General features: G+C 41.3%; 1 long non-coding RNA gene across 1 annotated transcript in view; it reads right to left on the reverse strand.

Annotated features, from left to right (window-relative positions):
• Window positions 1-7,052, reverse strand: part of LOC102796883 (uncharacterized) — a 30,167-nt gene extending 23,115 nt beyond the window's left edge. Inside the window, exons 1-2 of the long non-coding RNA XR_437054.2 lie at window positions 6,985-7,052; window positions 6,805-6,879 (exon numbers count right to left, since the gene is read on the reverse strand). This is a non-coding gene — a long non-coding RNA (uncharacterized LOC102796883). The remainder of the gene's footprint in view (window positions 1-6,804; window positions 6,880-6,984) is intronic.
• Window positions 7,053-7,393: the final 341 nt, after the last annotated feature.

The following is a 7,393-nucleotide window of genomic DNA, read 5'->3' on the forward strand; positions in this document are numbered from 1 at the left end:
ATTGGCCCATGCAGTCCAGTCTCATGGTGTGTGAGCTTTAACACGGAGCTAATCTGATATTCAAGCTCAACAGTGATAACTGCAATTTGATGGCTGTGGATGTGGGAAAATATTGAATCAGACTTATCACGTCAGAGGAACTTGTCTGTGTCTGCGGGTTCATCACTTTGATAAGAAATGATCATTGAATAGATATTAAAACATGAAAAAGATTCAGGCAAAGGTGTGACCTTGACTTATGCGCATGTCCTACAGTATGTGCCAAAGTGACACTGGACGTGTGTGTCAGGGATCAGCTTAAATGAGAGACCAGCCACTTGCTGTGGCCTAATATCCTGTTAACCTGGGTTAGACAGCAGACAGCCGTGAGACACTTAAATCCAGCCGTAGCCCAGAGCAACACGCACATGTCCTGTTAGCTCACCGACTGACTTTCCAGGAACCTGAGAACTACCACAGCCTCCAGCCAAAAATCTGTAGAACCCTTCAGTCTCCTCTTCATATGCTCTGTAAGGTACAACTAAATGCTGATCTTCAAACAGAATAAGACAAAATGTCGTGTTGATAAACTCAACTTGACATCATATAGTTAGTTAGTTGTAAATACATACCTGATACATGAATCATAATTCGTGCATTTTTAACTAAGAAAATACATAGTAAGGAAAGACACGTGTCATCAGATTACAAGTCAAACCAGTCAAGTCAAGTCACTAGTTCGAAGGAGGATTAGCGCTGAATCCTGTTTAACTATGTCTTATTAATCTTGTGTTAGCCATGCACATCCTGATGGTCAAACTCTGCCCTTCTGCTTCTATATTTAACTATTTTAATCTCTTTATAAAGCAAAAGGATTCCAATTACAAATGCCACAAGACTCAATCCAATTGAAAAGCGGTTGGCAGTCCTGTGTTCAACACTTAAAACCTTAAGGAAAGATTATAAAAGGGCCCCTGCGTGTAAATTCAAGAAGCAATGACTTAAATGCATCAGTTTGAAACTATTTGCTTAAGTGTTTCTGTAAGAACAGGACATCGTTTGATTAATCGCACTTCCTTACTGTATGCTCCAGACTAATTCGAGGAAGCATCACTTAAAGTGTTTAAAGCTACTGCATGCAGGATATCTGTAAGCATGCAGGAGTATTAAGATTAGGATTACTAGTTTTAGTGCTGGGAAAATAAATAGTCTGCATGGTATTTCCACCTGTTCTTATTCCCATATAAATACTGCCATTCTGCTGAAGCTACTGGTGTGTCAGTGCTGTACACACCAAAGTGTCCTTAGGTGCTGTGATTCACTAGCATGGCGACACTCAACATCCAGTGCAAACTCTGCTAAAAGAGAAACAAAGATCTCCCTAAAGAGTGCCAAAGGCCACACAAGGAGGCCGGATGAGTGGAAGTAGAATAAATTAGTTTGTGTCTCATGTTCTGTGGGAAATGTGAGTTTTTTTTCTGTCTCTCTTAGCGCTGCTTTGTTTTAAATCAGTGTTTCTTTCTTATTGTTAACTTCTTTCCTAATCATTGGCTGTTGTGTTCGCTTTATGCAACAAAATTCCTTTGTAGAGTTCAGGAAAAGATCACAGTTTGGGAATGGACAGAGCCAGGGTATGGGTAAGCAAACCCATAGCCATCACAAACTAAAGTTTGTCCATCACTGCACCCCACAACAACACTCGTGAACTCTAACGGGAACTTCACACGTGCTAATAGATTGTGAGTTACACAGACTAACCGCTGTTTTTCTAGCAGAAGTTTTTGAGGAACTTTGCAGACTTCGTTCCCACACAGACACGTTTTAACAGCTCAGGCTCCCAATGAAATTGCAATTATCTTTGGAGTCTTTTCCAACAATAACTTTTTTTTAACGTAAGTATTTGGCCTTAACCAATTAGCTGTATGCTTACTTCTCTGTCTGCTAGTCATTTTTTGTGATTTTTTTAAAAGAGGAGAAAGCAAACAAATATATATATATATTTTAATCATCAAGCAATACCAAACTCTTTGAGATATGCATGTTAGCAAATCCAAACAATGTAAACATAGCATACAGAAACATGATTGGTCAATATATAATATATTCATATTCATATTTCTGCTTATGTTTTCACTTGAAATACAACACATCATTCACGCTTGATCTTCTGTGTATGAGCAGTTTGGATCAGGTGCTTCAGAAGCTCAGCCTTACCGAGAATGGTCGATGAAAATGTTTCCACGTGAACCCACGCACACGTCCATCCCTCCTCTATGCAATGCATGCACACACGCACACCTCCACACACACAAAGCTTGATTTTGAAGGGTCCTTAATCACAACCGAGAAACTGACTGATCAATGACAGATACGAGGGGGCTACTGTGCAAATGCTAACAGGAGCTCATTTGCTTTTAGAAATTTATTTATTCTGTTCTATTTTTATCACAGATTATATTTCTTTCGTGTGCTAACGGGCTCCGAGCCCTGCCAAGGTATTAATTAAAATCTAAATACTAAATACTAAATATTGATTGATACGTTATCAGGGCATAGCAGTTGGTCCGCAGGCTATTGATCCAGCCTGTGATTTATTATCATATTTAAGAAAAATCATTTTGCGTGATTACACGAGGTAATGGATTTTTAGCAAGGATGTAATTCTTCCCCCCCCCTTTTATTTTCGTATCGCGTTTGTTATGTGGAAGGTGGCGCAGACTTCTCAGTTGCATTCGGAGATCGCTGATATCCTAGGTACTGCACCCCCATCCCCCTCTCCCGAGCTTCCCTTTCAGCCCAGCCTGGCCTGCGAGGGACTAAAGCTTGTGTAAGAGAACGATCCCCCCGCTCTTGTCATTGGGAATAATGGGTATTGGGATTACCTCTTTAATCACAACAAAGATTAACAGATGGTATGAGAACAGTTATTAGCAAACATCTTGCACTCATCAAATCAATAAGATGATTTGTAATCAGGCTGTCGGTGCGAGTGAAAAGGGAGCCGGGGCCGTTCCCAGTGAAAGTTCCTGGCAATCAGAGGCTACTGTGTAGCAATTACCTCTCCACAAAATAGGTGCTCTTCCTCCTCTGGCTGGCAGTCCTCCAAAACACACGCCAGACTGATAGCAACATAGGGCATTAACACGGCAAAACACAAAACACTGCATGGGTAACCTTGTATTTGATCAGGTGTTAGGTTGCTGCGCGATTTCATTTCACTTTGTGCCTTTTAATTTGGTGGATCTCGCCTTGTACTTGAAGAGGGAGAAAAAAAATCTAAATGTTTACACATGCTGTCTCTCACTACAAAAGACCGTATAGCTCATTAGCGGGTTGCCATAAATAAGTCAGCGTTGGGGACAAAGAAGTGAATACTATAGAAACTATACAGAGAAGGGTTCCCTGTGCAAATATTTCTCCCTGGAGACAGAAAGAGAAAGACTGAGGGTTTGTTGACATAACGGTGCATCCAGAATGGTAAACTGAGGAATCTTCCCCACAACATGCAACTCCTTTACAGCAGTAATGTTCTGACAGCACTTTGCTTTTTTTTTTATGTCTCTGGGACGTGCGGGTGTTGAAGTCTGATATCACTGAGACAAACGCTGCATCATATTTAAGTCCAATTTATTCTACTTCTTAAGTTGAAAACAGTCTGTGAAACACATTCGTGCACAAATGTGCATCTATTTAGATACCAGTACTTAAAAGGAAAAAGTCAGGAATGGTTGGGTTTTTTTGCAAAAAGTGGCAACACGGGATCTCTTCAGCTTTACTTGGATGGATATCATTCTGATTCTAAATGCTGCTTTTAATGCTTGCAGGCTGTTTGCAAGCAACGTCACCTTGTATGCATCTTTGTAGTGGGAACAGCTGAAACAAACTGATGCAACACTGTGGACTGAGTGAAGGCAGTCACTTTGGGAGTAAAATACAGAAACACACTTGTGAGAATGTCGAAAATCAGAGGCACAGTGTAAAAATGAGTGCGTTTAAGTTTTATCTCTCTCCACAAATTTGTACAGATATTTACACACACACACACACACACACACACACACACACACACGCACACACACACTTCTAATCGCAAACTACTCATAATGACACAAAATCTCTCAGCGTCCCACACCGACACACACACACTCACAGACACATACCTCTGCACTGTAAGATAGCACAGATATGTGCCAGGATTAAGCAAGGCAAATGGTGCCAAAACAATGGCAGTATGAAGTAACTGATGCTGTTTAAAAATTTAGATGCCTGTATTGAACAGACAATGTGGCACACACATCACTGGACCACAGATCCCTGCATCCCAATGGTCTGGTTTCTGGCTGCTCACATGCATATGGATAATCTCTTTCTAAACAACCCCACAGTCGCATCACGACCGCTACACCGCTGCGCAGACACACTCGGTAGAAAAGCTCACGCTGCACTTGTAAACCTGAAATGGCTTTCAAGTTCAGTGAAAATCATTTTGCCACTATGATATGCGTTAAAGCACAGGGAAGCATATTTGTATACTTAAATAGAAACTTACAATCGCACAGTAACTGCAGACAGACACACACGCAGCCCCTCCCCTCGCCCACAGTCACTTGTCGAGTGGCTAATATCTTTCCAAGGTCAAACCTGACAAGGAATTCCAATGAGATTAAGTGTCATCAGTGCGGCTTTAGCCCTTTTCTGCTCATTGTTCTTGGAAATGGCATTAGAGCCACAGATGACCAAGGCCTTGGAGCAGTAAAACCTCTTCCCTTCCTGAGTGGTGGGCCTGGTTGATGCAGGAGATATTTGACACAAGGCCTCCAATTCAAACATCAAAGTGCAATAATGTTCTCACATGTATCTTTATCGAGGAAGCTTACACCAATATAAACCGATCTAGGAGCGCTGCAGTTTTATTACACGTCGACAGTGTTATTATTTCTGCATGCTGCAGAATTTGATTCAACTTTTTCTCATGTTAATTCTTAATTTTTAATTTTCAAGAGATCCATAGGTTTCAGACTCTGAGTCTGTGACTCCTTTTTATTTCAGACCTTGTAAGAGCTGCAGTGGCAAGCCAGCGTCAGTGTTTTTGGCATTCATTTAGGTGTTTTGGGGGCTATAAAGCAATAACAGAAATGTTGCTGCACTCTATATGCAGTAAATGTGCTTTCACACTTAATTTGTTCTGATGACTTGCATGCATATCTCCCCACTTTTTCATTCACATGAGGAAGTGGCTCAGTCCAGGAGATAATCCCAGCGTGTTTGTTTGTACACACTTCGAGCAAAGCGACAGCTTATGCCAGTGTGTCAAACAGCATTTTCACACCAAATTTGACACATAGTCCTTTGGCGGCAGCAATGAGCATTTTGTCATCTCCTCTCAAGTGCCAACTCGACGTCCAATTGCGGCCCAGCTACTAATTTAATTACAGTAGCAGAAGAAATGGGCTGATTCAATTCATTTCAATTAAACCTGATTGGGCCAGTCAAATCAAATTTTACTCATCTCAGGTACAAGCTGCCTGTCACATTTTATCTCAGCTTGGCTCAAATGAAGCACGATGAGCAGGTCCTGATGATAACTGGAAATATATGGTTGGGTTCTATCAAGCAGACTCATGTGCCGCCTGATCTCTGATTGTGCGATCAGTGTGAGAGCACAACACTCAATTTTCAGAGCAGGATCACAGACAGTTACCACTTAGTCAGAGTCCCAGCTACAACAGCCATTACTTATGCATGATGTCCACAATTATGTATCAAATCGTGTGCAAGTATGTGTGTGTTTAGATATCCAACTAAAAGATGTGTAGCACATAGCAAAAACTATGCAGTGTCTGCTGAAGCTGCACATGAAGTGACTTTCTCTGAACCCCCCTCAACAAAACTTAATTAAAAAAGAACATACAAACAGTTCTGCATGCCGCAATAAACTTTAGAACACAACTTGTGCTCCTATTTTTTTTTTCATTTTAAAATAATTAATTTTTAAATGCAAATTTCACAAAGTATTAAGACATACAGTAGTATAAGGATAAAGGCTGGTGGGGGATAACAATGTGTTTACTTTATACATTTACAAGTATATATGCAGAAATTAGCTCTAGGACACAAGATTATTAAAACCTCTATAGTGACCATGCTCCAATAATTACAATCATCATAATGATGCTGTATATGTGTAGTATTATTATACTTCAAAGATGCTAAATTCTACTATTAATAATGCATTTGCCAAAACGTAATAATTTTACTTATTAGCTCTAAGACTGGAAAAAAAATCATTGCTAAATTGTAAATTATTCGTGGACTAATTACAAGGAATAAAGTACAAGTTTAGCAACAGACAATGTAAGTATAGATTGCTTCAAAAGCGTACGCAGACAATGAAACTATATAAATATTGTTTGGGTTTGCCTTCAGAGACGCTGTAATTGGGCTCATTCAGTGGCAGAAAAAGTTCCATCTCATCTCTGATTGGTGCAGATGAAGCCCTGGGATTATGCCATAGGCTGCTATAGGCTGCTACAGTAGCCTGCGGTGTGTGTAAATGCGTCTTGGCACCAGTTGCGGCGGCGCAAAGACGTCTGATTGGACACCAACGCAACGCACGCATATTTTTTTTTCATACTGCGCCACTTTAGCGGTCTAATCACATGCTTTACAACCTGAGCCACACATATAAAAATTCAATTTCTTAGATCCTCCTATTTAAAGATATGTAACGGATAACTTTAAAGCTATTATTACACAGTGATGCACAGCGGCCAAAGCGAAGCAGTAAATTCAAACTCTGGGAGTCTTTTTTTTTTTTTTTTTTACCTCTCTGGTGTCTTCTTCACGCTCCGGCCTCCCTCCACGATATCCGCAGTGAAAGGCAGACAGGCTCACAGCGGACTGCGGGGTGTAAGAATAGAGGAGAGGAGTTGTTACCGAAGTCTGCCTGTGCACTTTGTGATGCAGCGAGGGCCAGCGTGGAAGCCCAAGCAGCCCTTTTCTCACCTTGCGACACAGATCCAGAGGGGGTGAAACGGGTAAAAACGGTTGTTTGGGTGATTACACGTTTCTGCTCTCCCTCCTCTCCCACCCTCCTCCGCCACCATGCCCCCCCCCCCCCTCCTCCTCCTCCTCCTCTTCCTCTTCCACCAGCAGCACCAGCAGCACTCTCACTCCTCTCTCGGAGAATAGAGAGAGTGGCCCCAGTTGTAACAGCCTCGGTGGGGCTCCAGCTCTGCAGCGAAGCAGCCTTTAAGGCTAAAGGATACCTCTGAGGCGCATCCGGTATCCGCAGTGCCATGAAACAAAAAAGTGCTTTTTTAAAAACGTATTTATGTATTTATTTGCTCGTCCACTGCACTAAATTGGAGAACAATAATATTTGACTTGGTAATTTATTTATTTTTGAAGTCAG

Source organism: Neolamprologus brichardi, chromosome 11 (assembly GCF_056152115.1).
Source record: "Neolamprologus brichardi isolate AB-2024 chromosome 11, ASM5615211v1, whole genome shotgun sequence".
Classification (NCBI taxonomy): Eukaryota; Metazoa; Chordata; class Actinopteri; order Cichliformes; family Cichlidae; genus Neolamprologus; species Neolamprologus brichardi.